At 46.4% G+C, this 19,446-nt stretch overlaps 1 protein-coding gene across 4 annotated transcripts in view; it reads right to left on the reverse strand.

Annotated features, from left to right (window-relative positions):
• aifm3 (AIF family member 3) overlaps positions 1-19,446 on the reverse strand; it is a 426,013-nt gene that overhangs the window by 98,447 nt on the left and 308,120 nt on the right. The window lies entirely within an intron of this gene.

Below are 19,446 nucleotides of genomic sequence, written 5' to 3' on the forward strand. Positions count from 1 at the left end.
GTCAGCCTGTGGATTTTGTGCCCAAGTCTCTGGAGTGGGACTATGAACCCACAACCTTTTGACTCAGAGATGAGAATGCTACTCACTGAGTCACAGCTGATACAGCCCAAGGGCCATTTGCAACTCAGTTCCTTCCCTTCCACCTTTGGCTTGCGGAGAACTGATTGCTCCACACTGGACCTCCGTTCACAGCCTGCTCCACTGTGGGACGCTGACTGAATTGGGAATCAGCACTAATCTTTATCTTTTGTTTTGATCTGCTGCAAAAAGCAGTGAGGGAATGCAGTTTCCATCCAGCAATTGAAAGGTCCATGCTAAATACAATATTAAATACAACTAAAAACAGAAAATGCTGTAAATTCTCAGCAGGTCAGGCAGCATCTGTGGAGAGAGAAAGAGAGTTAATGTTTCAGGTCGAAGACCTTTCATCAGAACTGCAGAAAGGCCATCGACCTGAAACGTTAACTCTGTTTCCAGGTTTTTCTGTTTTTAGTTCAGATTTCCAGCATCCGCAGTATTTTGCTTTTGTATTAAATAGAACTATTGCTTTTATTTTTCTTTCGCTTCTTGAAATGAAGAGCCTGGTTTCCCCATGGCATAATTGATGTCTGGAGATCACTACAAGCACACACCATCACTCTTTGCTGCAGAGAATTGCAACTTTCCTAATAGTGGCCCCCGAGGGGAAAATGGTTTGAGTCGTGTGTGACTGGCACAATAGTATTTCTGTGGGGAGGTAGGTTGGCACCATTGATTTCATTTGTGAGGGTGGTCTATGAGTAAGGTTGACGCATGGTATATGGGGTTGTTGCCATGATATATGTGGGTTTGGCATTACGTGTATAGGTTGTGATGGTTATCCACATATTATATGGATCTGGGTGTTGGAACATAAAGAAAGAAAGTCTTGCATTTACATAGCACCTTTCACGACCACCGGATGTCCCAAAGCGCTTTACAGACAATTAAGTACTTTTTTGAAGTGTAGTCACTGTTGTAATATAGGAAACACGGCAGCAATGTGATAATGACCAGATTATCTGTTTTAGTGATGTTGATTGAGTCAATATTGGCCAGTACACTGGGGATAACTCCCCTGCTCTTCTTCAAAATAGTGTCATGGGATCTTTTACATCCACCCGAGAGAGCAGACAGGGCCATGGTTTAACTTCTCATCCAAAAGATGGCACCTCCGACAGTGCAGCACTCCCTCAGTACTGCACTGGAGTGTCAGCCTAGATGTTTGTACTCAAGTCTCTGGAGTGGGACTTGAACCCACAACCTTCAGACTCAGAGGTGAGGGAGCTATTCACTGAGCCATGGCTGACACTCATGAGAAAAGTTGATGAGAAAAAGATGCTAACAGCAGACGTGAGTTGGTTGAGCGTACTACTGGGAGTATCCAGGATGCAAAGAATCAGGAATGATATCATTCGAACATGGCTTGGGCAAGAAACAACGCTGATACAGAAGATCCAAGTAAGATGACTGCAATGGTTTGGGCAGGTTTCAAGCTGGAATACCTTTCATGGCCCTGCACACAAAAGTTCATGGAACAAGAAGCCAAGGAGGACCAAGGAAGTGCTGGCTAGACAATGTCAAGAGTGACTTGTCACAGAAAGAGATACAGGTGACTGAAGCGACCAGGCTAGTTCGCAGCCGACAACAATGGAGTGAATTAATTCGGCCCTATCATCGCTGCTGAGCTGACGGATGGGAATTTAGTCATAGTAGTAGTAGTAGAATGGTCTGTGGTGGCATCGTGGTGTGTTTGCAGAGTTGGAGCCATTGTATGTGCAGTTGGCAAGAAGGTGTGTTAGATGGCTAACATTGTGACAGGTGGGAGCTGGCACTGCAATGTATGAAAGTAATTGTACTGTGTGCTGGCACCATGGTGTGTGTGGGATTTGCACCGTGACATGTGTGAGGTTGGCACTGCTGTATGGGGTATTGGAGATTGGTGTATGTTGTGCCTGGTGTTGCCTCGGGTTATACCACAGTGTATGTGAGAGGTTGGCAACATGGTGTGTGAGGTTGGCACCACGTGCATGCGGATCTCCAGCATGCTGTATGGAGGTTGGAACCATGCTTTGTATGGGGAGAGTGGCATTGCCATCATGGTATATAGGGTTGGTACCATGGTATAGGTGGGATGGTTGGCACCATAATGTGACACCATGGTGTTATATAGTGCTGGTACCATGGAAAGCGTGAGCTTCCCATCATGGCGTGCAATAAGTCTGCAGCATGGTGTGTGGGGTTATGGCTATGGTGTGTTTGGGGGACTTGCCACCACAGTGTTATTTTGATATGTGGAGTTGGCACCACCACGTGTGTAGATACGGGGGAGGGGGAGGGGGCATTGCTGTAGATTAGACACTGGGCTTTAACGTTTGGGAACTGCGTTCAGGTCCAGTCTTGTCTGTCCCACATAGGGTCGCCAACCCTCCAGGATTGGCCTGGAGTCCCCAGGAATTGAAGATTAATCTCCTGGACACTGCGAGCAACCCTGGAGAAAAATTATAGCGGCAATAAAAATTGTGTTTTTTTTCATTTTCTTTGAACACTTCTGTATATTAGTCATAAAAATGTTGGTGGTGGGAAAAAAGGCTGTTTGACTGATAGTCAGGAACCATCCAATTGGGTAATGAAGGTTTTTTTTGGGGTTTCCAATTGGTGTGGGAAGGTGGGGCGTCGTGAGGATGGACATGTTGGACAACCAATGGCGGGTGTGTGGGGGCAGGGCAGTTGGAGGCAGGAGGTCATGTGATGGAACCTCCAGGAATACGTCCAACTAGAGTTGGCAGCCCTCGTCCCAAATGGAATGAGATTGGATATTCTCAATCCAGTTCCACGTGCGCATAGGTTAACTGAACACCTATTGAAGCTACAGGGTTGCTGCTATGGGAAATGTCACATTGTTGAAGGAAAGCAATGTGGTTATGGCTATCTCTTTGTTCTATTTCATGTGCCCGGTAATGTGCCAGTCTAATGAAAGATTTCCGCCCAAAACCGTAGCCTGTGCTTTCGCATTCAGACACTGACAGATCCACTGTACATTCCCAGCACTTTGTTATTATTATTTTTAATAGTGTTTTTCCTTTTTTAAATCTTAAAAAGCATTACAACCTGTAAACGAGATACCAGGACACAACCTGTCTTCCTCACACATGCAGACAAGCACACGTCCATATCCTGCCAGATCTAGCAACATTAAAAGCTCTGAAATTCAAGCTCAAGGAGACAAAGTTCACATCGCAATAAACTGCAGTGTGACAGAACTCAATGATTAAATGGAAAATGATGACAATGATTTTCTTGCTGAGTAAATTGTTCCACTTACTGCCGTTTTACATCTCTACAGTTTTTAGGAGGTACGTGGGACTGATAAGCATAATCTCATTCTACTCGTGTCTAATTGCAGGTCGTTATCTCCCACAGATTTGTCCGTATACTGCAAAAATGCTTGCTGCCCCAGTGGAAGAAAGTGCTCTGAATTTCTCTCTCCAACAGCGCAGCGTCTTGAGCAGAGACATTTTATAAAGCTTCAGTAAGTTGCTCTCACTGCAATATTCCCTTCAGCGATTTATGTCCTTCAAACACAGCCTCGGTTGAGTGGCCAGAATTTGGGCCGCCTTGATTGGCTCATCTTAGGGAGGGTGGGAAATTGTCTGGCTTCTGCTCCTTCCCTGCCTTAAGGACAGTATTACTGTAGCCTCCCTAGTTATGCCCTGTCACTTGTGGGGAAAAGCACAACTAGAGGCCATCAATATAAGATAGTCACCAAGAAATCCAATAGGGAATTCAGAAGAAACTGCTTTACCCAGAGAGTGGTGAGAACGTGGAACTCGCTACCACAGGGAGTGGTTGAAGCGAATAGTATAGATGCATTTAAGGGGAGGCTAGACAAGCATATGAGGGAGAAGAGAATAGCGGGTTATGCTGATAGAGTCAGATGAGGAAAGACGGGAGGAGGCTCGAGTTGAGCATAAACACCGGCATGGACTGATTGGGCCGAATGGCTTGTTTCTGTGCCGTATATCCTATGTAATCCTAGATAAATTCACATCAGCACGGTCTCCATAATGCATTTGGTCATGCCTAAGCCCAGAGAATGTAGGCACAGATTGGCAAATGCACTATTGAAGTATTTGAAGCCAAATGATCTTTTGTTACACTTTCTTTATGTTCTTATGAGTCAAGAAGAGGATTTCAGGATCAGGGTCACTGCGACTCATCCTGAAGCAACAAATCAGTAAACATTAAACAAAATATCAGTTAAGACAAAATTGAAGTTACTCCCTCCCGTGTGTTAACATTTTCTTTAGCTGGACGAAAGAACTGACTCCTGCCTTAAAAGCCACACGTCTAACCAGGTAAAATGATCACGGAGCAAAGTGAAATCACTCGCCCCCCCATCCACCGGTCACTAACGGTCACCACCATCCTCATTCAGCTGCTCTGGTCTCATCATCATTCAGCAACCACAGTGCCCTCACCGCTCTCATCTGCCAGCTATTGCGGCCTCGGTCACAGTGATGTGGCACACGCCACCAATAGAACACTAAACATTACCACAAAGAGAATTAAAACACCTGTACAAACGCCACCTGTGATTTTTATCAGTAACAACACAGGCTGCAAATAGTAATATACTTAAGAGTTGAGATGATGTTGTCCAAAGTTTGTTGTTGTGGTTTGTCTCAGCCTGTCGCTGTGTGACACACACACACAAACCCGTTGACATGAATCAGCCATTCATGAAAGAAAGACTTATGAAATAATACTGAGCGGCCTACGGGTGGCGCTGTCCAGGGAGAGTATAAATACTCGGGCACGGGCCCAGCTTGAGCAGGACATTCTTAACAGGAACTAGTGAAGGACACAACTGGACCTCCATGTTGTAAAACAGTTGATTAAAGCTTTGTTTAACGCTTAGACCAAGTGCCTAATAGTTTTCTTACGTCACCCGTCACTCTGCTTAACAGTCTCCTTGCTAGGTGGGAGTCCTCTTGAGTGGCATGGTGAGCTGCACAACTCACCATGAAATGGGTGAGGGTATTGATGTCAGCCTGACTACTGCATGGGCACACACCACACCACATTAACAGGGGGCCCCACGAGCTGGAGGTGCAGAATTTCAGCAACAACTAGTTCCCTCTGCAGCCCAATCAAGTCAGGCATCAAACAAAGATTATAAGGTTACATATTCGCATAACCAGCCTCCAGGTAATGCCTCGCAGAAGCTGTTGTCCCAAACCTCAGAATTTTATCATTAGCTGGATTAAAAAGAAAGAACTTGCATTTTTATAGCACCTTTCATGGCCTCAATATGTCCCAAAGCACTTTACAGACCATGAAGTACTTTTGAAGTGTACTCACTGTTATAATGTAGGAAATTTAAAAATATTACTGTCAGTAGGCAGTCAAGCTATTGGATCAGATTTCAGTGTGCTGCAGTGACCTAAGTAGGACAGTTTATAATGTGCCATCCACCCTGAAGTTCTAGACATCTTCATCCAAAACATCAAACTGTTTTTTCTCTTTTAGATGCTAACAGATCTGATGTACATTTCCAGCACATTTTGTTCTTATTTCTGATTTACAGCAATTGCATTTTTCTTTTTATCTTTAAAATCACTACAGTCTGTTACTTATTACCAACTGCTTAATTCAGGTCTTCCCGTGAGGGACGTTGCCACAATGATGAGGCTGGTTCCCACCTAGGATTCTGAATGATTCCACCCCTGCCTCAGCTCATCTGCTGCTGAAACCCTCATCCATGCCTTTGTTACCTCTAGACTTGACTATTCCAACACACTCCTGGCTGGCCTCCCACATTCTACCCTACATAAACTAGAGGTGATTCAAAACTCGGCTACCCGTGTCCTAACTCACACCAAGTCCCATTCACCCATCACCCCTGTGCTCGCTGACCTACATTGGCTCCCGGTTAAGCAACGCCTCGATTTCAAAATTCTCATCCTCGTTTTCAAATCCCTCCATGGCCTCGCCTCTCCCTATCTCTGTAATCTCCTCCAGCCCCACAACCCCCACCCCCGAGATACCTGTGCTCCTCTAATTCTGCCCTCTGGAACATCCCCGATTATAATCGCTCAACCATTGGTGGCCGTGCCTTCTGTTGCCTAGGCCCTAAGCTCTGGAATTCCCTCCCTAAACCTCTCCGCCTCGCTACCTTTCTCTCCTCCTTTAAGACGCACCTTAAAACCCACCTCTTTGACCAGTCTTTTAGTCACCTGCCCTAATTTCTCCTTATGTGGCTCGGTGTCAAAATTTTTGTCTTTTAATACTCCTGTGAAATGCATTGGGACGTTTTACTACGTTAAAGGCGCTATATAAATACAAGTTGTTGTTGTTGTTGACAGGTCAGTATAAGTGGGAGCCCCTCCTCCTTGCAACCGTATGCTCCTTTTGCCACAAATCCACCTCACAGCATGAACTTGGACCTCACACATGGGCCAAAGGAAGCCACCCCTTTGCATGCCTAAGAGCTCTGAACCAATGAAGCAGAACTGTTTGGACACATATGCCAAAACGTGATCGGCTTTGGCAATTTGCAGTCACTGAAGAGAGATAAGAAAGACCATAGTATCATCTCAGTGTGGTCTTGAAGAACTGTGTCCAAGCTAACGTTGTCATCTAGTTGAACTCCCACACATTGATATGAATCAACAATTGGGACGGACACCTATATCTCACAATCAGCATCTTTGAGTTGCCCTCTTGAACAGTGTACATAGAAACATAGAAACATAGAAGATAGGAGCAGGAGTAGGCCATTTGGCCCTTCGAGCCTGCTCCACCATTCAATGAGAGCATAGCTGATCATTAAAATTCAGTACCCTGTCCCTGCCTTCTCCATCATTGTTCCAAAGCAATGAAATGAGTACAGTAGGTCTCCAGAACAGTCTGCCAACAACACAGCGTCACCTGCATTTGTTCCCCTTGCTCTTGCGAGGTTTCACATATTGCCTTAAATATATAGGCCCTGAAATTCTGCGAGGGATTCTTCTTAACTCCTGAAAACAGCCTTTGATGCAATTTCTCTTGACTTTCCACTGATCTCCAACCCAAGTTATGGCAGGAGATCGATGGGAACCGCTGCGGAATTTCAAGGCCTTTGAGTAACACTGAGCAACGGTGAGTTCAAATGCCTGTACAGGTTGCATTTTAAACTCAAAGTACAACACTCTATTGCAATAAAGATACTGCACTGTTACATAACAACTTATACCAGTACGTTGAGTTAACAACTTTTGAAATACCAACAAAGCAACAACTTGCACTTACACAGTACCTTTTACATAGCAAAATGCTTCAAAGTTGGAGGTTGAACTCATGCAGGAGTAAGAGAGAGGTGTGGGGAAGTGGTCAAAGGTACTGTCAAAGGTGGGTTTTTAGGAGACTTTGGGCTGGATTTTGCCAATGGGGAGCTTTTGGAGGCGGGACTCCCACTTGTCGGGTTTTAGTCCTGCCTCCATCAACTTCTGGCCAACCCACGCTATTTTCCCTTGATTGACCTTGTTAAGCCCGCTCAGCGGGCTTAGCAGGCCAATTAAGGGAAAGCTGGTTACAGAGAACGTCAACGTATGACATTTCATCTGTCAAAAATTTTTGACAGATGAATTGCCATCGTTTGACAACTCTGTGAAGCTGCCAAACACCGACATTCTCTGTAGTTTGATGAGTTCTTGAATTCAAGACTCATCAAACCTCTTTCTTTTGCAGAAATGAGATGGTTGTTGCATTGGAGAATACAGCGGCCGTCTTTCATCTCTGCCGGTGAGATGCGAGACTCTCCGTATCCCCAGCTCTTGAAGTCTGCAGGAAGAAACAAAGGTAAGTAAACTTTTTCTAACACTTTCCACTCACCTCATATACTCACCTCTCCACACTTGCACCCATCACTTACCTTCACAGCGCACTTTTGCACCTCTCCGACCCCCGCAGACCCACTGCTCACTTCGGTGACCCTGGCGGGGTTCGGAGCCTTCGGCAAGCCCGCACTTTTGTGGGCAAATTGGGGATAATCCTCTTATCTGCCTGTTAACTACCTGTTAATATAAGTTAAGATAAGTGGCACTAATCGCCTTCCTGCCTCCAAGGAGACGGGACTTGGCAAGATGGCACGGAGACGGGTTGGGGAGCGGGTTGGGCACCCGCCCCCAAATTCTGCCATTTTCCTGGCAGTCCTGCCTCCATACCCGCCTCCCCAGGGCTGGCAAGATCGCACCCTTTGAGTGAGGAAAGATAGAGCAAGATTCTGGTCTGTAGGAATGGTGTAAGAGGGTATTCAGCATACCAATCATTATTTACTTCTGCTCCACTTAACAATTCAACAAAAGTTGTCGGTCCCTTGCCCAGTTAAATACTGTTGAGCTAGCGAACAATTTCCCCTGGGGAAACTATTCATTTTCTTTTGTGTGTAAATGGTGAGCAGGCGATGGAGCAAATTCAGAGACTGAATGGGTGGCAAAGTGAAGTTTTTCTGTCTAAAATCTAGCTTGGTGTTGGATTATTTCATTCTGTTATGGTGCTTGAGGAGTCAAAAGCCAGTTTCAATCCCTGAAATTCCGCAGGAATTCTACCAGTCTCCCGTTGTAACCTCAGCAGAACCACCAGAGAAAATGTCCGTGCACACTGTTTCTCTGGGTGAGGGGTTGGGGTCCGGCCAATCTCCTGCTGAAGCTACGGGTGAAGATTGGGAGAACTTCCTGCAGAATATCATGGCCGTGTCCCAGCTGAAGCCAATACAATGTTGTGACTGTTGTTCAGTTGGTCGTCAACAGTGTGAATGAGGGAAGAGCCATGTAACTCATTTCTGATACAAATGTGCTGCGTGATTTGCTGGATATGGGTCTCCTTGGCAGCTTTAAAAAAAAAATTTAACTGAAAGTTCTGTAACTAAATGCTTGGCATCATTGAGTTTAGAGGGAGGTTATCTGACTGGAATCTCTGAAGACAATCAGATAAGCCAGACAATTTCCATGGTTGGTGAGGAAAATAAATAAATAAAAACACCAGTCATGCTACAAAACTGGGGGTGTCAGCACACGCCTGCAATTCTTGGACTATGGGTGACATTTATTGCCCATTCCTAGTTGTCCGCAGAGGATTAAGACTCAACCAGTTAGTGTGGGACTGGAGGCACTTGTAGGAAGATCAGGCTGGAGTGACAGGTTCCCTTCCCTGAAGGGCATTCGTGAACCAGTTGGGTTTTTACAAAAAAAACAACCAACTAACTTACATGGTTATTTTTTCAGTCTGGTGCCAGCCTACAAATTAACAAATTTATTGAATTCAGTTCACAACTTGCCACGGTGGGATTTGAACTCACGACTTCCAGCTTACTAGCCCAGTAACTCAACCACCATAGCCTGGAAATTCCAATGGTCCCGATATCCGTCCATAATAGGCAGCAGCCCCAGAGAGATGGAGCAAGAGGCTGAAAAAGGCCAGTTACGCCCTGTCTCTGGAGGTTCTGCTGGTCTCCTGCCAAAGTTATGATGGGCGATCAAGAGATAAGAATGCAATAAAAGAAACTACATATAGTCTATAGATTAATTATAGTCATAGTTACAGAAATAAAGTTGTGGACTGTTTATTAATTTATACAATCATAAAATCTTACAACAAAGAAGGAGGCCATTCAGCCCATCGTGCTTGTGCTGGCTCTTTTAAAGAGCTATCCAATGAGTCCCACTCCCCTGCTCTATCCCCATAGAAAATATTTCCTTTTAAAATATATATATAGACTGTATTATACATATACTATTTTACAATGTGGACTGTATATTAATTTATGTACGAGAAGCTAGCATAATGTATACACTACTGTGTTTCTGCTATTATTTGCTTGTTCTTTTCCCTGTTTGGCATTTAAGGCCCAAAACTAGGTCTGGTGTTACTGTTACTTTGCCACTTTTGAAGATAAGGAGGATGGAACCAGTAGGTGAAGTAATCTAAAAAAGGATTCTCTTTTCAGTATCCAGGGCACACTCCAATTTATACTCAGCTACCAGGACTAGTAAAAACATTCTCAAGGGCGTGAGGAGCTCGTGCTCACCTACAATAGTAGTCTGGAACATGTAAGGTAAAAGTATCTAGAGAAGGTAAAAGAACTTAAAAACATAACACCTTGTTCGTTCAACTATTAAAACCTGTATTATCTTGCTTATTCATCCACACCCCCACCTCCCCCCGCCCTTCACCTGCCACTCAAATTCAGACAAAGCTGTTATGAGAATTCCCATCCACAGTAGAATGCCGTTCCCCGGGCAGTAGCAGCAACATTAGATAGGAGCCAGGAATGGCACTGAGAGGGGCAGGGGAGAAGCATGGGTGGGTGGGTTGGGGAAGAGGAGGAAAGCATCAGCATGAACTGCAGAGGGAGAGAGCCACAGAAATTGGGAGGAGGAAAGAAGAATGAATGAATTTGGGGGTCATTTTCACCCTCCCCACCTGGGCTGTAAATTGGCGAAGCAGGTTGCCCACCGGCTATAAAACCCACCAGATTCTTATGTTCACTGAAATTAACAGAGGTGAAAATCAGGTGCTTTCTATAACAGGTGGCCGATCTGTGACACCAGTTTCACACCGGGGTGACAAGTTGAAAATCTACCCGCTTGCATTTAAATAGCGCCTTTCACGTCTTCAGGACATCCCAAAGCACTATACAGCCAATTCAATATTTTGGAAGTGCGGTCACTGTTTTCTTTGTAGGCAGATGCGGCGGCTAGTTTGCGCACAGCAAGGTCCCACAAACAGCAAGGGGAATGACCAGTCAGCCTTGCTTTCTTTACTGATGGTCATTCTCTCTAGTCAGTTCCTTATTCTCCGCTTTCAAACTCAATTTGTGTTTTCTATGCAAATGAGCAGAACGAAAAGCACACAGGCGCTAAATGTCATTATTCTTCCTTCTATCAATTCTATATAATGGCGATGGAATTAATTTGAGAAGCAACAGTTGTTTGTGAGAGGCTGTTATCATTGGCAATAAATGACAACTAAACTCACTGCAGTATCTCAGTAGATTTCCATTACCACTCCTCGCCTTATGCAAAATGATTGTGATGGTGCAAAACATCTCCCTATTGAGCACTGCACATCATTCCACCCCCCCAATGATCTTTGACATTACAACAATGTGTGGGAACAAGTGGATGAAGCCCTTCCCTGATTCAGCTGTGTTGCAAATACCAGCAGAACATGTTTAATATCAGTGACTATCTTATTCGAGCTCCCTTACCCGCTGCAGGAATTCAGACATACTATATTTAATATTCCAAGAAAACACAAAACACTAACTTTAAGAGACGTAAAGATTGATTCCCACCCCCTCATCAACCCACCCAGACATCCAGCCCTACAACTCACACATAGCTGGAGTAACCACTCACACCCAGCTCTACAGTTCACAGATACTAAAAGAAAAGAAAGACTTGTATTTATATAGCACTTTTCACAACCTCAGGACGTCCCAAAGCGCTTCACAATCAATGAAATACTTATAGAATCATAGAAATTTACAGCACAGAAGGAGGCTATTCATCCCATCTTGTCTGTGCTGGCCGACAAAGAGCTATCCAGCCTAATCCCACTTTCCAGCACTCGGTCCGTATCCTTGTAGGTTACGGCACTTCACATGCATATCCAAATACTTTTTAAATGAAATGTAGTCACTGTTATAATGGGCCAGAAATTCGTGAACGGGGCTTGCCGCGCGTGCAAGGTCCCGATTTGCACTTACCCGACGCGCCTGCTGATCACCTCCAGGGACGCCTGGAATTCCATTTTGAATCTGAAGAATCCCGGGCAGCGTTTGACGTCACGCCGCCCAGGAGTGCAGCCAGCGCGAAGCCTGGAGCGCGCTGTGCAACTGAGACACGCCCCTTGAGGTCTCAGTTTAACAGGACACGCCCCCAATGTTTCTGCCAAGCTGCTAAGCATTTTTACATGCAAAGCAGCAGTTTAAATAGGTTTTTGGAAGTTTTTTGAAGCTTTTGGTAACTTTTATAAACTTTTAAAAACGTTTACATTATTTTGAAGAATCTGAAGTAGTTTTAAACAGAATTAAAGCAACTTAAAGACTTTTAAAAGCCCTAAAAGATTTTTTTAAATTCCATTTATTTATTTAGCAATGTCGTCGTCATACGTGTCTTCACACTGTTCCCTTTGGGGAACTGTATGAAGTGGTGGAAGGATTTATGGCCATGATTAACGCTCATTCCGTGACCGTAACCATCTTTGAACCAGCCATTAGGGCGGTTAGTCCTATGGCGGGAGGGTTTTACGGGCTCCCACAAGCTATACAAGGAGGGGGGGCCACCCACACCCACGGACGCAAATATCCCATTGGATGTCAACCCAGAATTTAGAGCCGGAGCTCCGACTCCACTTGCCGGGACTGTCTGGAGCGGGGTTCGAAACCCTACCCTGATCTGGCCTAGCGGCAGGGATCCTACCGCTATGCCAAAGGCCCAATCCGATTAGCAACGTGAAATGGCTGGAATGAGCACAATTCATGGCATTAAAAGAACTCACAATTGAACTGATGATGACCTCAGCAATCTCCTCAAGGAGGTGGAGGCGCAGCGCCTGCTCATCATTGGTAATGAGAAGTCAAAGGCGCCGCAAAAAGGGCAGATGATAGCTTGGTCTTTCAAGTGGCAGCATAGGGCTCCAGTCGCGGGGAGGGAAAAGGCGCAGGAAACGTATGGGTGTCATCTTTTGTGCGGAATGGGCCTTTTGCGTAGCAGTAAGCATCCCCGCCGCTGGGCCAGAAGGAGTAGGGTTTCGAACCCCACTCCAGACAGTCCCGGCAAGTGGAGTCGGAGCTCCAACTATAAATTCTGGGTGGACATCCAGTGGGATACTTGCGTCCGTGGGTGTGGGTGGCCCCCCCCCTCAGATGGGTTGTGGGAGCCCGTAAAACCCTCACGCCATAGGACTAACCACCCTAATGGCTGGTTCAAAGATGGTTACGGTCACGGAATGAGCGTTAATCACGGCCATAAATCCTTCCACCACTTCATACAGTTCCCGAAAGGGAACAGTGTGAGGATACGTACGACGATGACCTCTTGCGCAATGCACCTCCTTGGACCCTCAGTCGCAGATGCGAGGGGGCAAATCGTGCAATTGTTAAATTTTTCATTTTATTGACATGTAAAATGTTGGCCCAGTAATTCCCTTCCAAATGCGCGAGTACGGTCGGGGTACTTACGCGTCTGGCCGGAGGAAATGCCGGTTTTCAGCATGCACAGTGCATGTGGGGAAAACCGGCATTTCCTGTCCTCTGAACGAAGGGGTTCAGAGGCAGAACGCGTGCGACTGCACAGGCAGCGCGTGCGCAGTAAAATTCGCCGCTTTCATTCATGCTTTCAGTGAGGTCAAGTCCTTACAACTTACACATGAAAAAAGCATGGGTACAGTTGCTCCAGAGGCTGCGGAGGAAGATATTTCTTATCGTGGAGCTTCTGAAAGTATGTATGTCTGTATATATTCCTTTGCGTGTTATGTATATATTCCTTTACTTATGTGTATGAATGTATTATTTAATTATGACTTTCAGAGAAAGTAACTTATTGGAAAATCATAATTAAAAACATACATTCATACACATAAGTAAAGGAATATAAAACATACATACATATACGTAAAGGAATATATGCGGACATACATACATAATTACTTATTACTGATGAAAAGTTTCTTTCTTAAAAGTGCTGGAAATGTTACATTACTCATTTTAGAACACTAATTTTCACATTCAATTCACACAGCCACAATTGCTCCTTCTACCTACCGTTCTGAAAACCCGTTTAAAAAAAAAATTTAAACTTTAAAACTTACTTAAAATTTCTTAAAATAACTTCCCTCCCTTTCCCAAACAAAAATATTGCCTTTCAGAAGCTCCACGATAAAATATATCTTCCTCCGCAGCCTTGGAACAACTTTACACATGCTTTTTTCAAGTGTAACTTGTAAGGACTTACCCTCACTGAATCCATGAATGAAATCGACGAAGTTCACTGCGCAAGCGCTGCTTGTGCAGTCGCACGCGCTGTGCCTATGAACCCCTTCGTTCCGAGGTCTGGAAATGCCGGCGTTCCCCGCATGCGCTGTGCATGCTGAACGCCGGCATTTCCAACGGCCAGATGCGTGAGTACCCAGACTGTACTCATGCATTTGGTCACGAATTTCTGGCCCAATATAGGAAACGAAGCAGCCAATTTGCACACAGCACGCTCCCACAAACAGCCATGTGATAATGACCAGATAATCTGTTTTTTGTGATGTTGAGTGAGGAGTAAATATTGTCCAGGACACCGGGGATAACTCCCTTGCTTTACTTCAAAATAGTGCCATGGGATCTTTTACATCCACCTGAGACAGCAGACAGGGCTTCGGTTTAATGTCTCATCCAAAAGACAGCACCACCGACAGTGCAGCACTCCCTCAGTACTGCACTGGAGTGACAGCCTAGATTTTTCATACTACACATCTCTCGAGTGGGACTTGAACCTCACAACCTCCTGACTCAGCAGCGAGAGCGCTACTCACTGAGACACGGCTAACAATTAAACCTGCCCCAACATCCAACCGTAGAAGTTACATATTCATGGGGCATGTAAACACCTCCAAACACCCAGCTCTACAACTCCTACCTACTAATGGCTATTTAGTAACTCACGTTCAACTAGACTGGGTACACTCAGTCATTTTGTGTAAACTCAGCTGGCACACGGAAGAGCATCTCATTCTGTGAGCCTGGGTCTGACTCAAAGCAAGGTCCTGGGGTGAAAGGCCAGTGACTAACACACAGCTCCAACCCAGTTTATCTATCAGGAAAGGATGAACAGGCTGCGCCTCTTTTCGCTTGAAAAAAGAAGGCTGAGGGGTGACCTAATAGAGGTCTTTAAATTTATGAAAGGTTTTGATAGAGTGGATACAAAGAGAATGTTTCCACTTGTGGGGAAGAACACAACTAGAGGCCATCAATATAAGATAGTCACCAAGAAATCCAATAGGGAATTCAGAAGAAACTTCTTTACCCAGAGAGTGGTGAGAATGTGGAACTCGCTACCACAGGGAGTAGTTGAGGCAAATAGTATAGATGCAGTTAAGACGAGGCTAGATAATTATATGAGGGAGAAGGGAATAGAGGGTTATGCTGATAGAGTTAGATGAGGAAACACAGGAGGAGACTCAAGTGGAGCATAAATGCCGGCATGGACTGGTTGGGCCGAATGGCCTGTTTCTGTGCCGTATATCCTATGTAATCCTCTGTATCATGTCATTATAAGACGGAGAACTCTCCCACATCCCCCAGCAGCCTTATGCTGGGCTTTGACAATTACATTTGAAAGATTGGGGAGGGGTGTAATTTTCCCGCCTGTTCTAGAACCCACTCGATTTTCATGCCATTGAAATCAATCCGCTCCACCAGATTACCACCCAGGTGGTGAAGGTATGTACGACTCCCATGGTATCTCCAACCAACGCCGCCAATGAGGCAGCCCAGTTGGAATGCCAACAGGAGCACAATTGGAGAGGGTGCATGAATTTTTCTGCAGGTTTCATATACTGAGGAAGAAAAATTGCCAAATATATTGCACCTGTTTTGGAAAGGATGAGATGATAAAGAATAAGGGCTGGATTTTGTCATGGGGCGGGCTGGGGTCATGTCATCTGCTTTTTGTGTTATCCACCCGATTCCAAATCGATGTGGGAGATTGATGCGATTTTCACGTAATTGGGCAATTGAGTTCCAGCACGTGGGAACCCATGGCCCAATTAGTTTTTTCAGTCTGAAACTCACCTCCAATGACATCATCATTGCTGCTGCATTTAAGGTCTGCAAGAAACCTTGCTTCTTCTGCAGACTGCCAACCTTTTGACCTTTGCAGTGAGAGGGACCTGGAGGCAGATTGAGCAGTGGGAGACCTAAATCTGCTCCCAGATTTGATGACGTCACCCTGCAAGCTTGGGTGGAAGGAGCAAGAGCTAGTAAGGAGGTGCTCTTCCCTTCTTCAGGGAGGAAGAAACCTCCCCAGCAGACGAAGGCTGTGTGGATCCAGGTAGCCCAGGAGGTCAACTCGTTGTCGATGATCCGCAGAACCTGGCTTCAGTGCAGGAAGAGGTTTCATGACCTTCTGCACACTGGAAAAGTGAGTATGACTTTGCCATCACCCTCAATCTGATCCCCTCTCCTCACCAGCACTCAGCTTTAGCAACCTCTTCCTCCACATCCCACTTGACACTGACATCCCTGCACCCTTACCCATTCCCTCTCTCTCTATGGTCACATTCACCTAACTATTCGACTATGCAGCCCTCACACTCCCTATCGCTGTGATGCTATGAAAACAACTTACAAAACACAGGGAGGGCCCTTGGTCTTGCCAACTCTTTGTCTCCTTCTAAGCATCTATGCTATGGATTCTCTACACTCACTCCTTCATTCTCACTCAAACTCCACTTGTCTCCCTCATTGTAGGAAAAGAGAGCTCACAATAGGAGGGAAAGAGTGAGGACAGGAGGAGGGCCACCCTCAGTAGCCCACCTCACCCCTTGGGAGGAGGCGGTCCTGGAGATCGTGGGACTCGAGGACGATGCGCAAGTGGGGGACGGACAGACGGGTGCATCAGAGAAAGCTGGTGACAGAATAGTTTTTCTCTCTCATTGACATTGCATGAGTCGCTGATAATGATTCTGAAGCTCTAACAGATGGACTTATGATCATCTGCAATATGCAATGTGCATGTAACCTTGGCCTCACATCTCTGACTCTTTCCTTTACTCCTGCACAGGACCATCGCAAGCACCCGTCCCCACTATCCAGGAGGAACAGCCTGAGCCTCCAGACTCCTCAGAGGAAGCTGCAACCTCTGAGGGCGCAGCGTCAGCAGAATTCAGCGCACCCAGCACCAGCTCAGACACTCAAACCTCGGTGGGACCATCGCGAGATAGAGTAGTGTTGTCACCTGGTGTATCACAACTCACAAGTGAGCGTCAGCAGATTGTGGAGACAGGGACAGCAGTGGAGAGTCCTAGTCGGAGGGCACAGGATTCTCCCAGCTCGGCTCAGCCGAATGTCGACCCTCTGCCTCTGGGTCCATTCAGAAGAACAGCATTGCTGGAACTCCAGGAACAGGTGCAGGAGTCTCTGGCAGGTTTTGTCTCCAGGGTCGCTGCGAGTGTGGAGCGAATGGAGGAGTCCAACACGAACATGAGCAGAGCCTTTGTGGAGTAATTGGCACATGAACGCAGCACCACGGAAAGGATGGCAACCTCCGTGGAAAGGAAGGCTACAATAGGCAAGAGGATGGCTATGGCCACGGAGGAGCTAAGTCGCCAGAGTGTAGAAAACATGGTGAGTGTTCAGAATAGACTGACATCTCTGGAGGAGCGATAGTCAGCTATTGAACAGAGAAACCAGACTTCATGGAAGTCCTTCTGAGTAGGACTGCCAGTGCAGATACGGGTCCCCATGGCCCCCCTGATGTGCAGCAAGGTGCTCTCAAGCCACTTGCAAGCGCTGAGGTGGACCTGACCCATGAGAGGGATATTGGTGGCAGAGAACAAGGAAGTGGGGGCTCCTCTCCAAGCACTCACACTTCCATGCCACTGCAGAGCCCTCGGTCAGAGCCCCACCAGAGTCCCCACCCAACTGAGATCGGCGTCTCAACCCCTGCACAGCCGCATGAACAGCAGACTGTTGCCGAGCCCTCACAGGTTCGCAACCCCAGAGTACGCCCGCCAAAGGTATCGAGACAGGAGCAGAAAGAAAGTGAGCAAGGGGCCTCCACATCTGCTGAAGCCACAGGGGAAGCACCACGTAGGAGCACGCGTAAGAGAAAGATACTGCACAAATAGTCACAAGGGTAGTCACTTGGGTGAAATGTTGGTTATTGTAAATAAAAATTCTGATGGCAACTGTTGCAGTTGTGGCTTGTGTCATTTCGTAAATGGGACTTCCACATTGAGGGCTTAGGATTACTTGCAATTGTCAGTATGGTGGGTCAGAGTGCTAGGAATCCGCTGGTTCTTGGCAGTTGTCGATGCTCAGGTAAGAAGCTGCGATGCAAAAGTGCTTGATTGTCTATGCTAAGCAAATCTGGCCAAGATGAGTGCATTCCTTGCATCCCAGGCAGCAATATTCTCGCGTACTGCTGCCACTGGTTGATGGGCCTCTGCAAGATGTTCATTTTTGCTCTCCTCCTCCTCCTCATCTGAGGAGGATATGTGAGGAGCCACCTGGTCCTCAGGAATCTGCAAGCCACGACGTTGTGCCATGTTGTGAAGTGCACAGCAAACTACGACGATTCTGGAGACCCTGGCTGCTGAGTACTGCAGGGCTCCACCTGATCTATCCAGGCATCTGAAGCGCATCTTCAGCATGCCGATGGTTTGCTCAATTATGGATCTGGTGGAAATGTGGCTGTAGTTGTAGCTCTCCTCAGCTTCATTGGATGGGCTCCTCAATGGCGTCATTAGCCACGTCTTCAGGGGATAGCCCTTGTCTCCAAGTAGCCATCCGTTAAGTTGATCTGGTGGGCTGAAGAACGGAGGCACACTAGACTGGCGCAGTATGAAGGAGCCATGGCAACTGCCAGGGTACTTGGCACAAACATGCAAAATTTCCTTCTTGTCACACACCAGCTGCACGTTGAGAGAGTGGAAGCCCTTGCGATTGACAAAAATACCTGGATTACGATGGGGTGCCTTAAGGGCCACATGTGTGCAGTCAACAATGCCCTGCACCCTTGGAAAGCCTGCCAGATTAGCTAATCCAACCGCATGCGCCGTTACACTTGCTTGATCCTTGGAGAAATGGATGTGATTGTGCGCGATGCCAAAGAGGGCATCGGTTACCTGCATGATGCAAGTGTGTGCGGCCGCCTGGGAGATGCCGCTGATGTCTGCTGCTGATCCCTGAAATGAGCCTGAAGCAAAAAAGTTGAGTGCGGTGGTGACTTTGACGGCCACTGGTAAGGGGTGTCCACTTGGTCCTCTGGGCTCCAGGTCTTGCTGCACCATTGCGCAGATGTCACCCACTACCTCTTGCAAAAATGCCTTAGAGTCATAGAGTCATAGAGTTATACAGCACGGATAGAGGCCCTTCGGCCCATCGTGTCCGTGCCGGCCATCAAGCCCTGTCTAATCTAATCCCATATTCCAGCATTTGGTCCGTAGCCTTGTATGTTATGGCATTTCAAGTGCTCATCCAAATGCTTCTTAAATGTTGTGAGGGTTCCTGCCTCCACAACCCTTTCAGGCAGTGAGTTCCAGACTCCAACCACCCTCTGGGTGAAAAAGTTCTTTCTCAAATCCCCTCTAAACCTCCCGCCCTTTACCTTGAATCTATGCCCCCTAGTTATTGACCCTTCTACTAAGGGAAAAAGCTCCTCAGTATCCATC

This window comes from Somniosus microcephalus, chromosome 19 (assembly GCF_052327205.1).
Source record: "Somniosus microcephalus isolate GS21.2 chromosome 19, FLI_Smic_1.0, whole genome shotgun sequence".
Classification (NCBI taxonomy): Eukaryota; Metazoa; Chordata; class Chondrichthyes; order Squaliformes; family Somniosidae; genus Somniosus; species Somniosus microcephalus.